The sequence below is a fragment of the Nycticebus coucang genome, chromosome 10 (assembly GCF_027406575.1).
Source record: "Nycticebus coucang isolate mNycCou1 chromosome 10, mNycCou1.pri, whole genome shotgun sequence".
NCBI classification, from domain to species: Eukaryota; Metazoa; Chordata; class Mammalia; order Primates; family Lorisidae; genus Nycticebus; species Nycticebus coucang.
In genome coordinates, this window is record NC_069789.1 from 59,966,667 (window position 1) to 59,992,909 (window position 26,243).

The window sequence follows — 26,243 nt, forward strand, 5'->3', positions numbered from 1 at the left end:
GTATCCCCCACGGATAAAGGGGATTACTGTGTTTGTAAATGTGTTACTGTTCACGCAAAATCCCATCATCTGTAAAATGAGAATTTTATTTCTTTTTCCTCTGTCCTTATAATTTTTATTGCTTTTCTTGTCCGAATGCTCTGGCTAGAACCTCTAGACCATGTTGAGAAAAGCAGTGGTGATAATGGGTCTCCATGCTCTGTTCTGTGTTCAGAGAGAAAGCATTCAGCATTTTATCTTTAAGTATAATGTCTGCGGTAAGATTTCTATAGATTATCACTTACCAAATTAAAGCAACTCCCTTCCTTTCATATAGAAGGCAGGCTAAGAGGGTTTTTGTTTGTTTTTAATCGTTAATGTGTGTTCGACTTTATCACATATTCTCCCCCATATATTGAGATGATACCTTTTCTCCCCTTTTTTGTTAACAAGGTGAATTACATTGAATAATTCTTTGAAGGACAAAATAATATTGAATTCTTGGGTCAAGCTAAACTTCATCAAATTTATCACCTTTACATAGATTTATTTTATAGAGATTATCTATCTATTAATTAGAGACAAGATCTCACACTGTTGCCCAGGTTGGGAGTACAGTGGTGCAATCATAGCTCACTGCTACCTTGAACTCCTGGATTCAAATGATCCTTTCATCTCAGCCTCTTGAGTAGCTGAGACTAAAGGCTCATGCCACCATGCCTGACTAAATTTTTTATTTTTTTGTAGAGACAAGGTCTTGTTATATTGTCCAGGCTGGTTTTGAACTCCTGACCTCAAGTAACTCCTGTCTCAGCCTCCCAAAGTGCTGGGCTTATAGGTGTGAGCTACTGTACCTAGCCAGTTTCACTATTACTTGAGGATTTCTACATCCATGTTCGTGAAAGAATTTGGCCTGTGATTTTTCTCTTATGTAATATCCAGGCTAGTCTTATGAATTAAAGTTATACAAACTGGGAGTGTTTCCTACTTGTCTATTTTTTATAAGAAATTTTATTGGTTATTTCCTTTTTAAATGATTGGAAGAGTTTGTCACTGAAGCCATATGGGGTTAGAGTATTCTTTGCGGACAGGTTTTACATATAGGGCTCAATTTCCTTTCCTTTTAAAATTGTTCAGAATATCTTTACAATATCTTTTAATTATTACTTTAATACTATAGCAGTGTTTTTCAAATTATTTTGTTCTCAGGATCTTTGTATCTTAAAAAATTGAGGGCCTGAAGAGCTTTAGTTTATATGGGGATATATGTACTAATATTTACTTCATTAAAAACTAAAATGGAGACATTAGAAAGAATATGTATTTATTAACTCCTTTAAAAACAACAGTTCTAGATAAGATGAAGTGGTATCAGCAGGAAAGGCAGAGTTACCCACAGCTCGTCCTACCCACAAAAAGAGATCAAAACAATGAATAAATAAATATATCTGAATCAAGTAGAATGAATGAGGAAGCACCCTGGAGTAATACCAGGGGAATGATATCTCTTTGGAGCACAGAAGCCCAGGATAGCACAATAGAGAGAAGAGAAAAGCATTTTCTCTCTGCCACAACATCTCCTCCACCAGGATCAGTTTGGAGTCAGGGAGACAACTTCCTACAAGGAAAAGATAAACTGGAGATCATCATTGGTCCCCATTGCTGCAAAAAATGCCAGAAATTCTTGCTACAGGAGACTCTCTTAGTCCTCCTTAAAGTTACAGGCCCTGAGTCCAGTTTGGAGAGTAGTCAGGAGTTTGCACAGTTGCCTTGCCTCAGTGAGAGCGCACTCTAAGTATGAGACCACTCTGAGTATCTCCCACTCCTACAACTTAAGCTGCCATCTTGAAACTATACCCACTACCAGAGTACATCCTACCCTAGAAGCCAGGAGCCACTGATTCTTTCCATCCTTAAGGTCTTGTCACCATTCTACCACATTGACACTGTTGCTAGCAGCACTACAACCATAGCTTTCTGGAGCACAGGCTAGATAGAATGAGCAAGATCTCAGTGTCTGAACCCATGTGGCATACAACCCTCCAAGGGAACAGACCTGCATAAGTGAAGAAGGTGCCTAAAAGCTGACCAGTTGCCTCACTGGTATACATATACCTCAGCTGCATATCCAGCTCACCTGTTGAGCCCATATGCACCTATGCCCAGCCCAATAACCAATCCCATGGTGGCCCCACCCCTCAGATCACTGTAGACCCACCTAATCCTGCTGCAACCACATCCAATTATGCCTGACCTGACAGTTGGTCTGGTGACAGCCCTAACCCTCACCAACAGACATTTTAGAGCCATATATACCCTGTTTTCCTGAAAATAAGACATGCTCCAAAAATAAGACCTACTTACAGGAAAGATAAAATGTTCCCTGAAAATTAGACCTAGCGCATCTTTGGGAGCACACCTTAAAATAAGACACTGTCTTATTTTCGGGGAAACAGGGTAACAAACCCACAGCTAACATCATACTGAATGAGAAAAGGTTGAAAGTTTTTCTTCTAAGATCAGGAACAAAACAAGGATGCCCACTTTCATCACTTCTATCCAATATAGTACTGGAAATTCTAGTCACAGCAATTAGGCAAGAGAAAGAAATAAAAGGGATCCAAATTGGAAAGAAGGAAATCAAATTGTCCCTGATTTCAGATAACGTGGTCTTATACAGCTAACCCTTGAACATTGGGTTGAACTGTGCAAGTCCACTTACACATGAATTTTTTAAAATAAACATGTTGGAAATTGTTTTTTGAAATTTGTATCAATTTTAAAAAATTCACAGGCAAACCAAATAGCCTAAAAATATTGAAAAAATTAAGAAAAGTTAAGTCATGAATGCATAAAATATATGTAGATACTAGTCTACTGTATCATTTACTACTATAAAATATGTATAAATCTATCATAAAAAGTTAATCAAAACTTACATACATTAACACTTACAGACCATACATGGTTCCATTTGCAGTTGAGAGAAATGCAAACAAACATAAAAATGTAGTATAAAATCATAACTGAATTAAATGAACTGCAGTACATACTGCAGTACTGTCATAATTTTGTAGCCACCTCCTGTTTGTTACATAATAAGCTCGAATGTTGGGAGTATCTGCTTAAAACACCATGTGATGCTACATACATACATCATCTCCATGTATGTAGTTCGTCTCTCTTTAAATTGTGTATCACAATAAAAAAAGATCTCTCATGGTTCTTGTGTATTTTTCATTGTGTTTAGTGCAATACTATCAACTTTGCATAACACTATGGGACCCATACAAAGTGCCACTGGTGATAATGAAAGTGCTCCCAAGAAGCAGAGAAAAGTCTGACATTACAACAAAAGTTGAATTGCTTGATATGAACTGTAGATTGAGGTCTGTAGCTGCATTTGCCTGCCATTTTAGACAGACAATTAATTTGGTAAAAAGATGATTCAAATTTACGCTACCAATAAATACAATATAGTACTACATATGTATTTTCTCTTACTTGTGACTTTCTTTTATTTATTTATTTATTGATTGATTGCAGTTTTGGCCAGGGCTGGGTTTGAACCCACCACCTCCAGCATATGGGGCTGGTGCCCTACTCCTTTGAGCCACAGGCACTGCCCATGACTTTCTTAATAACGCTTTCTTTTCTCTAGCTTACTTTAAGAAGAGAGTATATAATAAATGTAACATAGAAAATATGTGTTAATTGGCTGTTACATTGTTGGTAAAGTTTCTAGTCAGCAGTAGACTATTAGTAGTTAAGCTTTGGGGCAGTCAAAAGTTGTACATGAATTTCTGTCTGCTGGGGGAGTGGGATCCCAACCCCCAAGTTGTTCAAGGGTCAACTATATATAGAAAACTCTGAAGACTCCACTAAAAAAACATTTGAACTAATAAATGAATTCAGTAAAGCTGCACTTCTCTATGCCAACAAAGAACTGTTTGAATAAGAAATTTTAAAAATTCCATTTACAATAGCTTTAAAAAAAAAACAACACCAAAACCTAGGAAATGAAAGATCTCTATACTTTGATGAAAGAAATTGAAGAGGATATAAATGAAATGAAAAAATACCTCATGGTCATGGATTGGAAGAATATTGTTAAAATGGCCAAACCATCCAAAGCAATTTATAGATTTAATGCAATCCAGATCAAAATACCAAACACATTCCTCACAGAAACAGAAAAACAATCCTAAAATTTATATGGAACCACACACACACAAACCATTAGCCATAAAGAACATAAAGAGCATAAAGAACAAATCTGGAGGTATTGCAGTACCTGATTTAAACAAACATTGGGGAAAAGGCAGTCTCTTCAATAAATGGTGCTATGAAAAGTGGATGTCCACAGCAGAAGAACGAGACTAAGTCTGTCTCTCTCACCACATAAAGAAATCAACTCAAAATGGATTAGAGTAAATGTAAGACCCAAAACTATGAAACTACTTGCTGCAAGATAACATAATGGAAATTCTTCATGATACTGGGTTGAGTAAGGATATTTTAAATGAGACCTCAAAAAACAACAAAAATATACAAATGGAATTGAATCAAGCTAAAAGTTTTTGCATAACAGACAAGTATTAAAGTGAAGAGATGACCTACAAAATGGGAGAAAGTATCTACAAACTCTACAAGTGACAAAGGGGTTAATAATATTCTTACCATTAAAAAAAACAAATAACCCAATTTAAACATGGGCGAAAGAGGCCAATGCATTAGCTCACACCTATAATCCTAGCACTCTGGGAGGCAGGAGGATTGCGTGAGCTCAGGAGCTGAGAGCAGCCTGAGCAAGAGTGAGATCTCCATCTCTACTAAAAATAGTAGAATTAGCTAAGCATGTGGTGGGTGTGGATAGTCTCAGCTACTGAAGAGGCTGAGGCAAAAGAATCATTTGAGCCCAGGAGTTTTAGGTTGCAGTTCATTAAATGATGACGCCACTGCACTCTAGTAGGGGTGGGAGGTGGGGTAAGAGTGAGACTGTCAAAAAAAGATAGGCAGGCGTTGTGGAGGACATCATATTAACTGAAATAAGCCAGACAAAGACAAATCTGCATGATTTCACTCATATGTAAAATATTTATTTATTTAATTTTTTAAAAAAGGTGAACAGTGGTTAGCAAAGACTAGGGAAAGGATGACGGAGTATAGGATGGGGAAGTTGGTCTACTGGTTACAATAAAATAGTAGGAGTAAATTCTCATGTTCTATTGCATAGTAGAGTGACTACGGTTAGCAGTAAAATATTGTACATTATAAAACAGAAGAGAGGCTTTTGAATGTTATCACTACAGATAAATGACAAATGCATGAAGTGATGGATACACAAACACCTTGGGTGAATAATTATATAACATAGATGTACAATGAAACATCAAATTGTACCCCTATAATATGTTATGCTACAACACCATAATACCCAGGGACTTCCAACACATCATGGACAGAAAAGGACAGAAACTAAAATAATAAGGGACTTAAACATGACCTAGACCATTAATAGACATATACATACCATACCGCACCCAAACTATTGAGTATATGTTCTTCTTACCTACTCATGGATCATACTCCAAAACTGACCATATTCTAGGACACAAATCAAACCTCAAAAAAATTAAGAGAATTGAAATTATACCTTAAATCTTTTTTGACCACAGGAAATAAAGATGGAACCCAACTCCAACAAAAACCTTTACCCTCGGGGGACAATCCAAGATGGTGGCTGAGTAACAGCCTCCCCACAACAGGGCACGGTGAGTCTACAGAGACAAGACTCCAGGCATCTCTGGCTGGTGGGATCTGCCTATAATCATCCCTTTGAGGATACAGGGAGTCAGCAAGAAACTTTTGGAACCCAAGAGGAGGCCAAAAAACAATGAAAAACTAGCAAGTGATCGCGTGTGTTGGATCGACTTAATCCCGCCGGCAGCTATAAGTACAAGCAGCGGTAAGACTGCAAACCAGAAAGGCCTTACCTGTGAACTGTTTTGGTGTTTTTGGACTTGGCACTCAGTTGAACTGCCTTTGGGGAGAGCTTGAGCAGGAGTGCGGAGAATTTTGGGCACTGTCTAGGGCCCCAGACTGAGCCGCTGACCTGGACGGAGCTAATAGTGTTCGGCTGTGGGCTGCAGGGAGCCATTGTGAGAGAACTGCCCTGGCAAACTCCGCCCTCAGGGTCCTAGAGCAAGAATCAGGAGGGAGCTAGTAACCTAGTAACTGAGCAGCCTAAAGGCGGGGACTGAGTCGCCTTACAGCCTTAACCCTGAGAGGCAGAGTGAGACCAGTTTTGGCACACTGGAGCCTCAGGCTGGTGCCCTGGGTAGACTGCCGTCATGTCACAGCTCATAGCAACCTCAAACTCCTGGGCTTGGCACCGCCAGGACCTCCATTGCACCAGGAACCCCGACCCGTGCTCCGTGCCCGCTGGGCTTCCACATACCCTGACCATGAACTGCAGGAGCCGAGCAACCCTGCATCCTTCCTCCTGTACCCTCCCTGCCTCCACACCGGCCCGCTCGTCTGGCCAGGGACCCTGGTAACCACGTGCCCTCCGGAGCCCTCCATGCCTCTACACAGAGCCCTTCTCCTGGCCAGAGATGGCTGGAGCCTTGGGCTCTCTGTGCCAAAGTCACTGGGTGCCAGGCACTCCCAGAACCATGCGCACCATCTCCCGCCCTGTTGCTGGATCCGGGTGTGTCACACTCTGCAGCTGCTTCCACAACCAGAACTCCCTGGCTGGGGCAGCCCCAGAGGAACCACACAGGGTCACTCCCTACAAAGATCCAGCAACAATAGAGTGATCCCGCTGGGGTCTAATCTTGGAGAAACACCTCCCCAACTCTGAGGATGGCCAGAGGCAACAGTGAAAAACAATCATGAGGTGAAATCAACAGAAAAACTCTGGCAATATGAATAGTCAGAGTAGATCAACTCTCCCAAGGATCAATGGGGCAGACACAGCACAAGATCTCACGTACAAACAAATAGCAGAGATGTCAGAAATCGAATTCAGAATCTGGATGGCAAATAAGATCGAATTAGAATTCTAAGCAGTAACCCAAAAGATATCTCAAGAATTCAACGAATTCAAAGACCAAATGACCAAAGATTTTGACACACTGAGAAAAGAAGTTGCAGCCCTCAAAGATCTGAGAAACACAGTAGAATCCCTCAGTAACAGAATAGAGCAAACAGAAGAAAGGATTTCTGACACTGAAGACAAAGCTTTCGAACCCTCCCAAACTCTCAAAGAGGAAGAGAAATGGAGGGCAAAAACAGATCACTCTCTCAGAGAGCTCTGAGATAATTTGAAGAAAACCAATATTCGTCTTATACGGATCCCGGAAAACGATGAAGTGGTGTCACAAAGCACAGAGTCTCTTCTCCTTGAGATTATGAAGGAGAACTTTCCAGACATGCCAAGAGATTCTTAAATTCAGATAGCAGTTTCAGCACGACTCAACCCAAATAAGACATCCCCCAGACACATCATAATCAACTTCACTAAAGTTAATATGAAGGAAAAAAAAAAAGTTAATGTGAAGGAGAAAATTCTGAAAGCAGCCAGATGAAAGAAAACCATCACCTACAAGGGGAAGAATATTAGAATAACTGCAGATCTCACTGCTGAAACCTTTTAAGCTAGAAGAGGATGGTCATCAACTTTTAATCGCCTAAAACAAAATAACTTTCAACCCAGGATCCTGTACCCAGCTAAACCTGAGTTTCATTTATGACGGAGAAATTAAATACTTCAATGACATTCACATGTTGAAGAAATTTGCCATAACTAAACCAGCTCTCCAGGATATTCTCAGACCTATCCTCCATGAAGACCAGCATAATCCTCCACCACAAAAGTAAACCCACACAGAAAATTTTGATCAAATTCCAACTTCCCCAGTTGCAAAAGGATTAAAAATGTCCACCAGACTCTCGAAAGGCTTATCAATATTCTCAATTAATGTGAATGGTTTAAATTGTCCTCTAAAGAGGCACAGGTTGGCTGACTGGATACAAAAACTCAAGCCAGATACCTGCTGCATACAAGAATTGCATCTCACGTTAAAAGACAAATTTAGACTCAAGGTGAAGGGATGGATATTTAAATATCCATCAGCATTTAAAAAAACAGAAATTATTCCTTGCATCTTCTCAGACCATCATGGAATAAAAGTTGAACTCAATAACAACAGGAACCTGCATACCCATACAAAAACATGGAAGCTAAACAACCTTATGCTGAAGGATAGATGGGTTATAGACGAGATTAAGAAGGAAATCACCAAATTTTTGGAACAAAACAATAATCAAGACACAAATTCCCAGAACCTCTGGTATACTGCAAAGGCCATCCTAAGAGGGAAATTTATAGTACTGCAAGCGTTCCTCAAGAAAACGGAAAGAGGGCGGCGCCTGTGGCTCAGTCGGTAAGGCGCCGGCCCCATATACCGAGGGTGGCGGGTTCAAACCCGGCCCCGGCTGAATTGCAACCAAAAAAATAGCCGGGCATTGTGGCGGGCGCCTGTAGTCCCAGCTACTTGGGAGGCTGAGGCAAGAGAATCACTTAAGCCCAGGAGTTGGAGGTTGCTGTGAGCTATGTGATGCCACAGCACTCTACACAGGGCCATAAGTGAGACTCTGTCTCTACAAAAAAAAAAAAAAAAAAGAAAACGGAAAGAGAGGAAGTTAATAACTTAATGGGACATCTCAAGCATCTGGAGAAGGAAGAACACTCCAACCCCAAACCCAGCAAAAGAAAAGAAATAACCAAAATCAGAGCAGAATCAAATGAAATTGAAAACAAAAGAATTATACAACACATTAATAAATCCAAAAGTTGGTTTTTTGTAAAAGATCAATAAAATAGATAAACCTTTGGCCAACCTAACCAGGAAAAAAAGAGTAAAATCTCTAATTTCATCAATCAGAAATGGTAACGATGAAATAACAACAGACCCCTCAGAAATTCAAAAAATCCTTAACGAATACTACAAGAAACTCTACTCTCAGAACTATGAAAATCTGAAAGAAATCAACCAATACCTGGAAGTACGCCACCTAGCCAGAAGGAAGTGGAAATGTTGAACAAGCCTATATCAAGTTCTGAAACAGCATCAACTATACAAAATCTCCCTAAAAAGAAAAGCCCAGGACCAGATGGCTTTATGTCAGAATTCTACCAAACCTTTAAAGAAGAACTAGTACTTATATTACCTCTTCCAAAATATAGAAAAAGAAGGAATATTACCCAACACGTTCTACGAAGCAAACATCACCTTGATCCCCAAACCAGGGAAAGACCCAACAAGCAAAGAAAATTATAGACCAATGTCACTAATGAATATTGAAGCTAAAATACTCAATAAGATCCTAACAAACAGAATCCAACAACACATCAAAAAAATTATACACCACGACCAAGTGGGATTTATCCTGGGGTCTCAAGGCTGGTTCAATATACATAAATCTATAAATGTAATTCAGCACATAAACAAACTAAAAAATAAGGACCATATGATTCTTTCAATTGATGTAGAAAAAACTTTTGACAATATCCAGCATCCCTTCATGATCATAACACTTAAGGGACATTTCTTAAACTAATAGAGGCCATCTACAGCATACCCAGAGCCAATATCATATTGAATGGAGTTAAATTGAAATCATTTCCACTTAGATCAGGAACCAGACAAGGTTGCCCATTGTCTCCATTGCTCTTTAACATTGTAATGGAAGTTTTAGCCATTGTAATTAGGGAAGAAAAGGCAATCAAGGGTATCCACATAGGGTCAAATGAGATCAAACTTTCACTCTTCGCAGATGATATGATTGTATATCTGGAAAACACTAGGGATTCTACTACAAAATGTTTAGAAGTGATCAAGGAATACACCAATGTCTCAGGCTACAAAATCAACACCCATAAATCTGTAGTCTTTATATATACCAACAATAACCAAGCTGAAAAAACAGTCAAGGACTTTATTCCTTTCACAGTAGTGCTGAAGAAGATGAAATATTTGGGAGTATACCTAACAAAGAATGTGAAAGATCTCTACGAAGAGAATTATAAAACTTTAAGAAAAGAAATAGCTGAAGATGTTAACAAATGGAAAAACATACCATGCTCATGGCTGGGAATAATCAACATTGTTAAAATGTCCATACTACCCAAAGCAATATATAATTTTAATGCAATTCCTATTAAAGCTCCATTGTCATATTTTAAAGATCTTGAAAAAATAATACCTCATTTTATACGGAATCAGAAAAAACTTCGAATAGCCAAAACACTACTCAGCAATAAAAACAAAGCTGGAGGAATCACGCGACCAGACCTGAGACTGTACTATAAATCCATAGTGATCAAAACAGCATGGTATTGGCACAAAAACAGAGAAGTAGATGTCTGGAACAGAATAGAGAACCAAGAGATGAATCTAGCTACTTACCATTATTTGATCTTTGACAAGCCAATTAAAAACATTCAGTGGGGAAAAGATTCCCTATTTAACAAATGGTGCTGGGTGAACTGGCTGGCAACCTGTAGAAGATTGAAATTGGACCCACACCTTTCACCATTAATTAAGATAGACTCTCACTGGATAAAAGATTCAAACTTAAGACATGAAACTATAAAGATACTTGAAGAAAGCGCAGGGAAAACTCTTGAAGGAATCGGCCTGGGTGAATATTTTATGAGGAGGACCCCCCAGGCAATTGAAGCAGTATCAAAAATACACTACTGGGACCTGATCAAACTAAAAGGCTTCTGCACAGCCAAGAACATAGTAAGTAAAGCAAGCAGACAGCCCTCAGAATGGGAAAATATATTTGCAGGTTATACCTCCGATAAAGGTCTAATAACCAGAATCTACAGAGAACTCAAACGTATTAGCAAGAAAAGAACATGTGACCTCATCTCAGGGTGGGTAAGGGACTTGAAGAGAAACTTCTCTAAAGAAGACAGACGCACGATCTACAAACACATGAAAAAAAGCTCATCATCCTTAATCATCAGAGAAATGCAAATCAAAACTACTTTGAGATATCACCTAACCCCAGTAAGAGTAGCCCACATAACAAAATCCCAAAACCAGAGATGTTGGCGTGGATATGGAGAAAAGGGCACACTTCTACACTGCTGGTGGGAATGCACACTAATACGTTCCTTCTGGAAGGATGTTTGGAGACTACTTAGAGACCTAAAAATAGACCTGCCATTCGATCCTATAATTCCTTTACTATATTTATACCCAGAAGACCAAAAATCACAATATAACAAAGACATCTGTACCAGAATGTTTATTGTAGCCCAATTCATAACTGCTAAGTCATGGAAGAAGCCCAAGTGCCCACTTACCCACGAATGGACTAGCAAATTGTGGTACATGTATACCATGTAATAATATGCAGCCTTAAGAAAGATGAGACTTTACCTCTTTCATGTTTACATGGATGGAGCTGGAACATATTCTTCTTAGCAAAGTATCTCAGGAATGGAAGAAAAAGTATCCAATGTACTCAGCCCTACTATGAAGCTAAATTATAGATTTCACATGAAGGTTATAACCCAACTATAGTACAAGACTATGAGGAAAGGGCCAAGGAAGGGGAAGGGAGCGGGGAGGTTAGGGAGGTTCCTCCCTTCCCCTTCCTTGGCCCTTTGGGTAAGGTAATGGGTGGGGGCCACACCTACGGTGCATCTTAGAATGGGTACAGGCAAAACTTACTTAAAGGAGAATACAAATGTCTACATACAATAACTAAGAAAATGCCATGAAGGCTACATTGAACAGTTTGATGAGAATATTTCAGATTGTATTTGAAACCAGCACATTGTACCCCTGGACTACACTAATGTACACAGCTATGATTTAACAATGAAAAAAAAAAAAAACACCTTTACCCTCACATAAAGCCATGGAAACTAAACAAATTTATGTTAAATGATAGCTGGATCAAGAAAAGGGAGATAAAGGAGGAAATCATTAAATTCCTGGAACATAATGACAATGAAGCCACAAGCTATCAAAACTTATGAGATATTGCAAAAGCATTTCAAAGTTGGAAATTTATCACATTAGATGCCCACATCCAAAAAACAAAAGGAAGCACATAAACAACCTCCTGAACTACCTCAAAGAACTGGAAAAGGAAGAGAAATTCAATTCCAAACTTAGTAGAAAAAAAGAAATAACCAACATTAAATCAGAAATAAATGAAATTGAAAACAAAAGAATCATTCAGAAAATCAATGAAACAAAAAGTTGGTTCTTTGAAAAGATAAAATTGAAAAACCTTTAGCTAGATTAACTAGAGTCAGAAAAGAGAAACTTCTTAAAATCTCAATCAGAAATAAAAAAGAAGAAATAACATCTATGCCCCAGAGATACAACAGATCATCTCTGATTACTGCAAAAAACTCTATGCCCAGAAATTTGACAATATGGAGGAAATCGACCAATACCTGGAATCACACAGCCCTCCAAGATTTAAGTAGGAAGAAATGTATTTCTTAAACAGACCACTATCAAGCTCTGAAATTGAAGCAACAATAAAAAAGCTCACAACAAAAACAGCCCCGGAACAAAAGACTTCACACCAGAATTTTATCAAACCTTCGAAAAAGAACTTGTACTTATATTACAGAACCTATTCAGAAACTTTGAGAAGGAAGGAACCCTCCCCAACATGTTCTGTGAAGTATGAAGTAAACATCACCCTGATACCAAAATCAGGAAGGACCCAACAAAAAAGGAAAAGTACATACCAAACTCATTAGAGAATATTGAAGCAAAAATACTCAATAAAATCCTCGCAAATACGGAGGCGCCTGTGGCTCAGTGAGTAGGGTGCTGGCCCCATATACCGAGGGTGGTGGGTTCGAACCCGGCCCCGGCCAAACTGGAACAAAAAAATAGCCAGGCGTTGTAGCGAGCACCTATAGTCCCAGCTACTCAGGAGGCTGAGGCAAGAGAATTGCCTAAGCCTAAGAGCTGGAAGTTGCTGTGAGCTGTGACGCCATGGCACTCTACTGAGGGCATCAAAGTGAGACTCTGTGTCTAAAAAAACAAAAACAAAAAAACAAAATCCTAGCAAAAAGAACACAGGTACACATTAAAAAAATTATACATGATGATCCAGTAAGCTTTATCCCAGGTACACAAGGATATGCAAATCTAAACATGCAATTCACCACATAAACTGAAGCAAAAACAAAGACCCTATGATTCTCTCAATAGATGCAGAAAAAGCATTCAACAAAATTCAGCATCCTTTTTCTGATAAGACACTTAAGAAATTAGGTATAGATGAGACATTCCTTAAATTGATAGAAGCCATCTATAACAAAATAGCTTCTACATCCACAGGCAATATCATATTGAATGGAATAAAACTGAAAGTATCCCCACTTATAACTGGAACCAGGCAAGGATATCCCCTATATTGCTGCTACTGTCAACATAATGCTGGAAGTTCTAGCCAATGTAATCAGGCAGGAGAAGGTTATTAAGGACATTCAAATGGGGGCACAAGAGGTCAACTCTTGCTCTTTGCTGATGATATGATCCTATACTTAGAAAACCCCAGAGACTCAACCAGAAGACTTTTGGAAGTGATCATGAAATACACTAACATTGTGGGGTATAAAAATCAATGTCTACAAATCAGTAGCCTTCATATATGCCAATAACAATCAAGCTGAGAAGCAAATCAAGGACATGATATCCTTTACAGTAGCTTCAAAGAGAATGAAATATCTGGGAATATATCTAAAAAAGGAGGTGAAGGATCTCTACAGAGAGAATTATGAAATCCTGATAAAAAGAAATAGCAGAAGACATTAACAAATGAAAGAATATACCAGGCTCTTGGCTTGGAAGAATCAACATGGTTAAAATGTCTATACTACTCAAAGCAATGTACAGATTTAATGCAATCCCCATTAGAATACCAACATCATACTTTGAAGAACTTAAAAAAATAGTTCTTCATTCTGTGTGGAACCAGAATAAAAACTGTGTAGCCAAGGCAATTCTTAGCTATAAAAATAAATCTGGAGGCATCACTTTACCAGACTTCAAGTTATACTACAAGTCCACAGTGATCAAAGCAGCATGGTATTAGCACAAGAACAGAGACATAATCTGTGTAACAGAATAGAAAACCTAGAGATGAAATCAGCCTTGTCTCACCATCTGATCTTCAATAAACCAAACAATAGCATACATTAGGGAAAAGAATCCCTGTTCAACAAACAGTCCTGGTAGAACTGGATAACCACAGGTAAAAGACTGAAACTGGACCTGTATCTCTCACCACTCATAAAAACTGACTCATGATGAATAAAAGATTTAAATCTAAGACACAAAATGATAAAAATTGTAGAAGAAAGTGTAACAAAAACTCTTAATGATATTGGCCTGCAGAAAGATTTTTATGAAGAAGACTCCACTGGCAATTGCAATAACAACAAAAATAAATGAGAATTAATAAATAATTAAATGAGAACAAATTATTTAAAAAGCTTCTGCACAGCTAAAGACACAACAAACAGACAACCTTCATAAAGGGAAAAGATATTTGCATGTTACAAATCTGACAAAGAGTTAATAACCAGAATTTCCAAAGAACTCAACTGTGAATCAAAACCACCTTGAGATATCATCTAACCCCAGTGAAAACAGCCCACATCACAAATTCCCAAAGCTGCAGATACTGGTGAGGGTGTGGAGAAAAGGGAACATTTTACATTATTGGTGGGATTGCAAACTAATACAGCCTGTTTGGAAAGAAGTATGGAGGATCCTCAAAAAACTAAAAATAGACCTTCCATTTGATTACATAAGCAATCCCATTATTAGGTACCTACCTAGAAGAAAAAAATCATTTTACCATAAGGACATATACACTATAATGTTTATCACAGCTCAATTTACAATCACCAAGATGTGGTAACAACCCAAGTGCTCATCAACCTATGAATGGATTAATAAACTGTGGTATATGTATATGAATACTATTCAGCCATTAAAAAGAAGGAGACTTTATATCTTTTATATCAACCTGGATGGAGTTGAAACACACTTATTAGTAAAGTATCACAAGAATGGAAAAGCAAGTATTCAATGTACTCAATACTAATATGAAACCAGTAGATGAACAAATACACAAGAAAAAAACATAATTAAACTCAAATGGGGGAGAAGGATGGGGATTAGCATGTTCTTACTTAACAGGCACAGTGTAATGGTTTATGGGTGAGTAGCACAACTACAACTTGAATTTTACCTAACAAACGCAAACTGCAACCTCATCATCTGTACCCTCATATTAATCTGAAATTAAAAAGTAAATAAATAAAACACCGATGCATTCAGCCAGAAAAAAAAATTTCTTTTCTAAGCTTCACGTTTAAGCCCGTGAGGGTGCTGGTTTGGAGGAAATCAAGGGAAAGAAACTACATTAAAAAAAAAAAAAAGAACCAAAAAATAAATAATATATATCACTATATAGTAGTTTAAAAAATTAATATCACACATATTATTTTGTAAGCTGTATCACTATTGAGAGTTGTTATTTAGGTTATTAAGTGTGAAATGTCCGATTTCTTCAAGTACTAAGTTTGACAGTTGATATCTCTGACATTTCACTTTGACACTTCTTGTTTTATTTTTATTGTGAAGGTACATCCTCATTCTTTCAAATGCATGTTTTGAGTTGTGATGATCTTTCAAAAAAATTTTTTTTTTTAGAGACAGAATCTCACTCTGTAGCCCTTGGTAGAGTGCTGTGGCATCACGGCTCACAGCAACCACAAACTCTTGGGCATCAGCAGTTCTCTTGCCTCAGAGTCCCAAGGAGCTGGGACTACAGGTGCCTACCACAACATCCTGCTATTTTTGTTGCAGTTGCCGCTGCTGTTTTAGCTCACTGAGGCCAGGTTTGAACCCGTCACCCTCGGTATATGGGGCCACCAGCACTCTTTCCACTGAGCCACAGGCGCCTCCCAATCTCACAAATTTTTTTAAAAGCAATTTTTGTGAAACCACAGATAAGTTGAAAATTTGTGTTATTTACAAATATGAATTCTACAATGGAACCAATGCAGCTCAAAATATCAATGAAGTGTTTGGGAAGGATGTACGTGGCTAGTGAACACACAGTACATCAATAATTTGAGAAGTTCCAATCTGGTGATTTTAAACTTGAAAATGAGCCAGATTTGAGACCAAAGTGGGTAATGATGAGCTTAAAGCTATAGTAGAAGCGAATCCACATCAACCTAAATGAGAATTAGCAGCAAGGTTTGATATTACTATTTCAAAAATATTGGATCATTTGAAACATATCGGCATTGTAAAGAAGCTGGATTGATGGATTCTACTGGGTTCTCCTAGCTCTTTCTGAGAAGCATTGGCAAACATTCATGAATTTAAATGCTACAGGGTTCTTTATTGCTATGAAAAGACAACAGATATAAGCTTACAAAACAGAAATAAAAATTCTGAAACTACAATTGAGGCCCTGGCTTCCCATCTATTCTGTAGCCTTTTAACATAGTGACATGAGAAGGATTCAGATGACAAAGTCCTTTAATTACCTTATCTGTCTACTATGTTTCCTAGAAGGGAGGAAGCATTTTTCTTTATATGTGCTATAACACTGTGATCATACAATCAATGGCATTCAAATAATTGATTACAGAGCATTAAGAATGACTTCCATGGATGTGAGGGTGATCTGGCTGCAACATCTGTCATCCCGTTGATCACCAGGGTTGATTTGGCTGATCCGGCTGGCTAGGCGGGTGTCCCCTTCCTCCCTCACCGCTCCATGTGCGTCCCTCCAGAATCTGCGTGCCCGGTCGAAGAGGATGACCTTCCCCAATAGAGGAGGACCATTCTTCGGTCAAGGGTATATGAATAGCTGCATTCCCCTACTATAACCTCCAAACAAGCTTTCAAGAATGACTTCCAGGTATACTTTTTTCTCTGCCTCTATAGTGTTCCTTCACACACTGCAGATGGACCACTTTTGTCTTTAAGAACTTGTGCAAAATACCCAGCAAATCACCAGTCACAGTAAGTAATAATAAAAGACCTAAAACATCTTCCGATAAACATAGTCTATAAAGTACCCTGGCACGGAAATCAGGGTGCCTGGGTTTATAGCATGGCTTCTCAACTTACTTTGTAGATGACCATGGATAAATTATTTAAGCACTCTAACCCAAGTTTATTATACAATGAAGATATTAATGACTGTAATAGATATATACAGATATATTAATGGAGTTGCTGTGAAGATTAAATGCAAACCCATGTAAAGCATTTACAACAGTATCTGTCACACAGTAAGTTCCCACTACAGCTTGGTTGCTGCTACTACCACTTCCTTCAGTACTTCATTATTTTCATTGCCATATTAAAAGCTCTATCAGTGATAATTTGGAAAATAAATAAAGGGTACTATCCCATCTAGTCTAACAAAAAAGTTCCCCTTAATTATTCCTACCAGAAATGGATAACTCATTTGGAAAACATCTTAATTCCCTTGAAAATATTTTCCATGAAGGGTTATTTAAATAAAACTTGTAGAAGAATGAAAAAAAAGATACCCTAAATTTCTAAGAAAAGAATAAAACTGCTTTCCCTAGAATGATAAAAAAAAAATACATTTTTATCTGGAATCCGATAGGAAATTGGTTTTTGAAATAGCATTGAAAGGGTGGCGCCTGTGGCTCAGTCGGTAAGGCGCCGGCCCCATATATCGAGGGTGGCAGGTTCAAACCCGGCCCTGGCCAAACTGCAACCAAAAAATAGCCGGGCCTTGTGGCGGGCGCCTGTAGTCCCAGCTACTCGGGAGGCTAAGGCAAGAGAATCGCTTAAGCCCAGGAGTTGGAGGTTGCTGTGAGCTGTGTGAGGCCACAGCACTCTACCGAGGGCCATAAAGTGAGACTCTGTCTCTACAAAAAAAAAAAAAAAAAAAAGGAAATAGCATTGAAAAATCTAACACCTCAAGGCTGGGTGTGGTGGTACATGCTTATAATCCTAGTACACTGGGAGGCCGAGGCAGGAGAATCATTTGAGCTCAGGAGTTTGAGACTAGCCTATCCAAAAGCAAGACCCCATTTCTAGTAATAATAGAAAAGCTAGCTGGGCATGGTGGTACTTGTAATCCCATCTACTCAGAAGGCTGAGGCAAGTGGACCACTTGAATGCAGGAGTTTGAGGTTGATATGAGTTAGGATGAAGCCACAGCACTGAGGCCTGGGCAACAGTGTGAGACTCTGTCAGAAAGAAAAAGAAAAAAAAAAAAAGGTTCTAACATCTCAAATCTGTTGAAGACACAAGGGTATTTATTTATTTTTATTTTTATTTTTTGAGTTTCACTATGTCGCCCTTGGTAGAGTGCCGTGATGTGAAACCTCACAGCAACCTCAAACTCTTGGGCTTAAGTGATTCTCTTGCCTCAGCCTCCCAAGTAGCTGGGACTACAGGTGCCCACCATAATGCCTGGCTATTTTTTTGTTGCAGTTGTTTAGCTGGCCTGGGCTGCTTCGGGCACGGAGCAGCGGGCTACAGGCACGGAGCCAAGATAAGGTAATTATTATTTTTTTTTTTGTAGAGACAGAGTCTCACTGTACCGCCCTCGGGTAGAGTGCTGTGGCATCACACGGCTCACAGCAACCTCTAACTCTTGGGCTTACGCGATTCTCTTGCCTCAGCCTCCCGAGCAGCTGGGACTACAGGCACCCGCCACAATGCCCGGCTATTTTTTGGTTGCAGTTTGGCCGGGGCTGGGTTTGAACCCGCCACCCTCGGTATATGGGGCCGGCGCCCTGCTCACTGAGCCACAGGCGCCACCCAAGACAAGGTTATTTAAATGCGTTTACTCCAAACAGGAAAGGAACTGAGTGTACATCTTTTACATATGTGTTTTACAGTGTGTTTTTTATTCTATAATTAGTATAATTCACAGTAAATAAATATAATTAAAGACATATTATATACAGTAGAAACTCCAGAGCTGACCACCTCCCAACAATGACCACCTCCTTAAGTTGACCTAATTTTCATAGACCAGACCTGTACCACATGTACATATCACTTGTACTACAAGGCCTACTTGACCTACTCCGTATGTTGACTACCTCCTTATGTTGACTAGTTTGTTACAGTCCCTTAGGTGGTCTACTTATAGAGGTTCTACTATATATCATTTATAGTATACGTCTTTTATTACTGACAACTCAAGATGCTGTGGCCATTAATTATAGATTATCTAATGGTCTTATAAAACAGCTTGTCATTCCATGGACTATGTCTTATTATAACAATATGCTGGAAAAAAGTTTTTCAGAGATACCAAAAAGTACTTCTTTGATATCAACGTGGACTCATTCATATATGGATAGCTATGGTGGTAGGAGTAGGGGAGACTTGGGGGAATAACAAAATCATAGACCTATGGCTAAAGAATTTATAACTTCAAGATGTCACTTGATCTAATTCTAAGATTTCTGGTAAACATGGTAAATTTATTCCTATTTAATAGATGAGTCAACTAAGGCTAAAAGATACATTACTTAACCAAGTTCACAATGTTGTATACCTAAACGGACTAGAACCATGTCCTCCTGCTTCTAGTATATAGCTTTCCTTATATTGCTCCACAATGAAAATGGTTTCTTTTACCCAAATATCATGTTATTCTAGTCATGTGGATGGATTCATGCAGCAAGACATTCCCTCCAAATCCAGCAATAATAAGAATTAGTGGGTAAAGATGACTTGCCTAAGACTTCTCCTAACATTTCCCAAAGTTTGCCATAATCAACACTCTATTCTTTGGAAAGTATAATTTTTACATTTCCAGAAGTTTCCATCAACATGCTATAGGACTTTCTTGAACAAAATACAAATGTTAAAAACTATGAGGAACTAAGTTCTTCTTTGGAGGATGCAGGTGATCCTACAGCTGCGAGGGCCGTACCAGGCAGGTTCCAGTCGAAGTTTTCTTTGTGCTTTCTAATTGGAAATGGGGAGCTAACAGCGTGATACAGTAGAAAGAACAGGTACCTTGATTTTAGTTTCATTTCTTCCATTAACTACTTGTGTGACCTTAAGAGAGTCACTTAATCTCTTAGGACCTTAGTTTTTCATTTATAAAATAAAGGAATAAGTCCACAGTTTTTAAGATCCAATCTAGCTTTAAACCATTGTGAATCCATATTTATGTTGATTCTGGTCAGCCTCTGAGCCCTCTCACTAAAATGCCTATACATCAGTCTAAAATAACACTAAATTTCTTATATTCCTAGGTCACTTTCTTTAGTACTCCCCACCAGAACTTTGCATGATAATAGAAATGTTTTATACAAGTACAGTCCCATATGGTAGCTACTAGTCATACATGGTTATTGAGCATTAAAACTTGGCTGGTGTGACAGAGAAACTAAATTTTAAATTTAATTTTAATTAATTTACACTTAAGTAGCCACAAATGGCTACTGACTACCATACTGGACACTGCATCTCCAGAAGTTCTGAGAATCCAGTCAAAAATCTATTATTATCAAGCCCTCTTCTTAAATCTAAAAACTGCATCCAATTCATATAACATATAAACCTAAAAAAATTTTGTGAAGAATGCAGTTTATTAGGAAGCTATGCTTAAAGCAATTGATTTCATTTTCTTTTCAAAGTTCTCAGTTTTCTTCTATGCTTCCCAGAGGAAGTAATCTCACATTTTTATATGTGGTATTTTTAAGTTGCATTATATAGCACTGGGGCTCCCACCTTTACAATATTTCTATAGATACAGCAAATAGAAACAAGCTCATGAATAACAGCATACTTTAGAGCTACTTTTTCCTAATTGTAGCATTTATATTCTGCTGTCCCCATATGCTTTACCCTATACCACCCCAATTTCCCCTGCCTGCTTTGACAAGAGAGCTTCAAGAAAATAGACTGTTACCTTCTTGCACAGGCCTGCATAGCAGAATGAAGGTTAAGAGATGCGTGGAGATGAATAGCAAGAAAGGTAAGTGGCTGCTGGGAAAGACTGCAGTTTCAGCACTCGGTCTCCCTTGGAAACTAGCAAAGGCTTACACTGCCCCTGCTATCCACCAAGCCAGGAGCAAAGCTTGTAATTTGCTAAGAAGCTGCTACTGAGGAGGAGGAGAAAGAAGGGGAGGGGAAAGAGGAAGAAGGCAAAATCTTGGTGATTGGCAGAGCCAGTGCTGCTAATAGTTCCCAAAATACCATTCCATTAAATGTATATTTTATACACTGTACCAAACCAATCAATATTACTTCTCATTTTTGAAAGGTAGAGGAGAAAGAAATTCTTCCTCATGTGAAAGAAGACAGAGCACAGGAAAATGCAGCATTTTCATTCTGGATATTATTTCATCTGCCCTTGGGCTACCCTAGTTGCTGCATCCATCCAAGTGAGCTGTAAATACTATACCTCACTCGAGGCTCGAGCCCACCCAGCTGGCAAATGCCAAAGGGGTGAAGATAAAGACTAAAAAAAAGAAATGCATAACAAACAGAAACACAGCAACAAATTTCATACCTGCTATAAATGGGTTAAACCTAGATAAAGGAAGAATATAACTACCATTCACTTTGATAAGCTTGCTACAGATCAGGAAAATTTCTAGATCTAAAGTCTCATGTATAAGATATGGTCTGGTTTCATAGTTTAGGACAACTGCATTCAAATGCTCATTTGTCACTTTGGTCTAATTTCAAAACTAAGATCAGAGTTTAAGCAAAGAACCAAAGCTATAATTCCATTAGTAAGAATTTTTTTAAAAAGAGAGAGAAATTTTCATTAGCTAAACTAAGCATTTCTTGAATTGTTTAGACCTATAATTACCTGGCCCAAAATGTCTATAGTGCTGAGTTTGTAGAGATTTAGGTCAGCAATTTTCTTAGGGCCATAAAGAAAGCTTTTAGGTTTTGCAGGCCTACTCAACAACTCTGTTGTAGGGCCAAAGTAGTCACAGAGAACACATAACAACTTCATAAACAGCTGGGCTTGTTGTGTTATACTGGCAGAAGTGAGCAGTTGCATCAGAAACCTACTGCCTTGAAAGCCTAAAATATTTACTATCTGGCCCTTTACAGAAAAAGTTTGCTAATCCCTGCTCTAGACTCTAAGTTATGTATCACCAAACTATGGCTCAGTGAACTCCTTTTGGTTTATAGAGCATGAGTCTGGTATTTCTGTGACCTACTTTAGTTAAGTACTATATCATCTTGAATTATTTTCCTTGTGAACATTTGTTCCATTAAAAACATGCCAGCCTCAAGTGCCAAAGCCACTTTCACAAATGACAATGTTTTATTTAAGTAGGTCACTTTATAGTTAGTTCATTGATCAGAGCAGGTGTTACTGATGCTAAGAAAGGCAGATTCAAACACCAACAGCGCCAGTGAATGCTGCTTTAGTTTATACCCATAGGCTATACCAACTGGACCTGGCCAACTATCTCAAATATTAAGCACTGACTACAAGGTAGACCAAGACAAATTTAGCACTACCACTTTTTTTTTAAACAATCCAAGAAAGTTAATAAACAAAATGTGCATGAAAATAACTGAAATCTGGGCGGCGCCTGTGGCTCAAGGAGTAGGGCGCCGGTCCCACATGCCGGAGGTGGCAGGTTCAAACCCAGCCCTGGCCAAAAAACCACAAAAAAGAAAAACAAAAAAAAAAAAAAGAAAATAACTGAAATCTTAAATAAGGGTAATTGTTAAATCATGGAATATCCACATAATAAAATATCATATAGGCTTTAAAAGACAAACTAAAAAATACATAACTTGTAAAATATCCACATCTAGAATATATAAATAACTTTTACCAATTAAAAATAAAACTAACAGGTGGTACCCATAGGTCAGTTGACAGGGCGCCAGCCACATACACCGAGGCTGGCAGGTTTGAATCCGGCCCAGGCCAGCTAAAACAACAATGACAACTGCAGCAACAACAACAAAAATAACCAGGTGTTACGGTGGAGCTACTCGGGAGGCTGAGGCAAGAGAATTGCTTAAGCCCAAGTGTTGGAGGTTGCTGTGAGCTGTGACTCCACAGCACTCTACCCAGGGTGACAGCTTGAGACTGTGTCTCAAAAAAAAATTAAATAAAATAAAACTAACAACCCAAAGACAACAACAAAATACATAATTGGGGAATTCACAAAAAAAAAAGAAATCAGAAAATCCTATAAACAGATGACAAAATACTTTACCAGTAATTAAAAAACGCAGAAATTAAAACAAGGAGAAGTAATTTCATCTTCTTTATATTGGCAAATAACAATATTTCAAGTATAGCCTAGTTGTAAAGAATTAGAAAGTGTCACATATCGCTGGTGATGGTGTATGTAGGAGAGCAATTATGTATTATCCAGTGAAGTTGCGCTCTACCCTTTCAGGGGTCCGCCAACTATGGCCTGCGGGCCACATGCGGCAGTGTGATTGTATTTGTTCCCGTTTTGTTTTTTACTTCAAAATAAGATATGTGCAGTGTGCATAGGAATTTGTTCATAGTTTTTTTTTTTAAACTATAGTCCGGCCCTCCAACGGTCTGAGGGACAGTGAACTGGGCCCCTGTTTAAAAAGTTTGAGGACCCCTGCATCATCTGGAAATAAATACTGAAGAAACTTTTGTACATTTGTATAAAGAAACACAAAGAACTTACAGAGTAGCATCAATAGTATTAGCAAAATAGGAAGAAAAGAAAGATCTAAATGTCCATTAGCACAGGAAAAAACCAACTGGTATAATCACACAATGGACTAGGTAAAATTAGCATTCATCAAAAGGAACAAACAGAATGTTGGGTGAAAACAGCAAGTTTTTGAATGGTGTCTGCAGAAGATACAATTTATATAAAGTATAAAAACATATGAAAATATTACATACGTGTACATAAATAAATTAATAATAACTCATACAAATTTGAGAATGACAAATAGTAAATTCAAGATAGTGACTGCTTCTAGGGAGGGAGTCAAGGATGAGAATGAGGAGAGATATACAGAAGCTTAAACTATTTTTTAATATTTTGGTTTTTTAAAAACTAAAGCAAATATTGCATAACACTGGGATTGGGATTTGATCGAGCCAGAAATGAACAGATTTGGTATACGCAATATTTAATAATTTTTTAAAAGACAAAACCACATACAGAATGATTTCTTTCTTTTTTTTAATTTCAAAATAAATGGAATATATAAAGATGTTAGCAGTGATACTATTGATGGTGAGAGTATGGATATTTTTGTTTTCTACTGTAAACGAACTTCTTTAAAGTTGAGAGTTAAGGTTAAAAACTTTTAACTCTGAAAAATGACCAAGGGACTCCTTCAAACAGAAAATACACATAAAGTATTTATATTTGTATTTCACACTTTTAAGAAAACCCTTTATTATCACAGTTGGTAGTGGCATATAAATCATAGGTACACGCTAGAAAAGTGGTTCTCAACCTTCCTAACGCCGTGGCCCTTGCGACCCACAGGTTGAGAACCGCTGCTCTAGAACACGCTAAAAGCAAATATGCCAGGAAAAAACTAAGAATGGCCTTTGATCAGTCTTAGGAGAGAGGGGAAGTGAGGGGTTAGATTAAGGCAGTGGTTCTCAACCTTTGGGTCACGACCCCTTTGGACTGTATTAAAGGTTCGTGGCATTAGGAAGGTTGAGAACCACTGGATTAAGGTAAAGGTGGTAGAAAAAGGGGTTCTAGTCTGTGTAGGTAGGCAATCAGGAAGAGATCTGTGTAAACACCAGGTGGCTCTCAGTACTAGGACTAGTGAATTCAGACTCCTCTACCTCATCAACTTATAGAAACTGGTCTCCAGCTGCTGTAATCACTAGCATGGCCTCATTAGGGAAAAAGCTCCTAGACCTGTGGTTCTTAACCTTTATTGAACATACTAACCCACTTTTAACAATGATGAAAATTGTAGTCTCCTTGCTGTAAAAAAGTACTCATGTATACACAAAATTCTGCTAATAATTATCTGGGTTTTCCTTTAGTTCAGATTAAGGAGGGAAGGGTCTAGAAGTGAAGAACTCCCTAAAAGATTTATCTTCAAAGAAAGCCTATAAAATAGGTCTATCATTTTCCCCTTTCAATCACTCCACTTTACAGATGAATTGAATTCCTTTAGAACTCAACGGCACTTTTTATTTTTTTTTGGAGACAGAGTCTCACTATGTTGCCCTTGGTAGAGTGCTATGCTGTCACAGCTCACAGCAACCTCAAACTCCTGGCCTCAAGCAACCCTCTTTTCTCAGCCTGTGGAGTAGCTGGGACTACAGGTGGCCACCACAACACCTGGCTATTTTTAGAGACGGGGTCTCACTCTGGCTCAGCCTAGTCTTGAACTCCTGAGCACAAGCAATTTGTCCGTTTCCGCCTCCCAGAGTGCTAGGATTACAGGCGTGAGCCACAGCATGGGTCTGACTCAATAGCACTTAAAAAAAAAAAAAAAGGTTTTCTGAGGAGTAATTTACATATAGTAAAATGTGCCCCCCCCCTTTTTTAAATGTGCCCTTTTCTTTTTAGCTTTCTAATTTTCTTTTTCTTTTTTTTTCAGGAAGCCAGAAAGCTAGAGACTTGACAAATGCATAGAGTCCCATAACCATTACCATAATCAAGATACAGAACAGTTCTATCACTTTCCAAAATTCTCTCATGCCACTTTATAGTTACCCCCATCCTAGCCTAAGGGAAATACTTTTAAATTACAGAAAAACCTTTAAAACTCATGATTGAAGAAACATACTGACTTTTTCATTCGGATGAAGAAATAATATGGAAACTAAAAATTGCCTTAGCCCACTAAATTAGATTTTAGTAACCAAACTAAACTGTAGATAACGGTTCAGCATCTGTAGCTCAGCGGGTAGGGTGCCAGCCACATATACTGGAGTTGGCAGGTTTGAATCCAGACCAGGCCTGCCAAACAACAATGACAACTACAACCAAAAAATAGCTGGGCATTGTGGCAGGTGCCTGTAGTCCCAGCTACTCAGGAGGCTGAGGCAAGAGAATCGCGTAAGCCTAAGAGTTAGAGGTTGCGGTGAGCTGTCACATCACGGCACTCTACTCAGGATGACATAGTGAGACTCTGTCTCAAAAATAAACAAATAAATTAAATAAAAATAAACCATAGATAACAAAAAGAGTTTAAGATCTAGCA

At 38.3% G+C, this 26,243-nt stretch overlaps 1 protein-coding gene across 10 annotated transcripts in view; it reads right to left on the minus strand.

Annotated features, from left to right (window-relative positions):
- Positions 1–26,243, minus strand: part of PPP1R12B (protein phosphatase 1 regulatory subunit 12B) — a 267,914-nt gene that overhangs the window by 108,165 nt on the left and 133,506 nt on the right. The window lies entirely within an intron of this gene.